This window comes from Limulus polyphemus, unplaced genomic scaffold, assembly GCF_000517525.1.
Source record: "Limulus polyphemus unplaced genomic scaffold, Limulus_polyphemus-2.1.2 Scaffold6899, whole genome shotgun sequence".
In the NCBI taxonomy this organism is placed as follows: domain Eukaryota; kingdom Metazoa; phylum Arthropoda; class Merostomata; order Xiphosura; family Limulidae; genus Limulus; species Limulus polyphemus.
This window is the reverse complement of record NW_013672509.1, coordinates 28,828-29,121: the sequence shown is the minus strand read 5'-3', so window position 1 is coordinate 29,121 and position 294 is coordinate 28,828.

Genomic DNA, 294 nt, shown 5'->3' with positions numbered 1-294 from the left:
TCGTGCTTCTGATGGACTGTTCACACGTCTTCTGACACAGAGCAAGATTGGTAATAGCTATATCGTGCTTCTGATGGACTATTTCACGTCTTCTGACACAGTAACAATGGGAATAGATATATTATGCTTGTGATGGACTGTTCACACGTCTTCTGACACAGAGCAAGATTGGTAATAGCTATATCGTGCTTCTGATGGACTGTTTCACGTCTTTTGACAGAGAGTAAGAAAAGGAAGACATATATCGTGCTTGTGATGGACTATTTGACGTCGAATGACACAATGTAACCATGA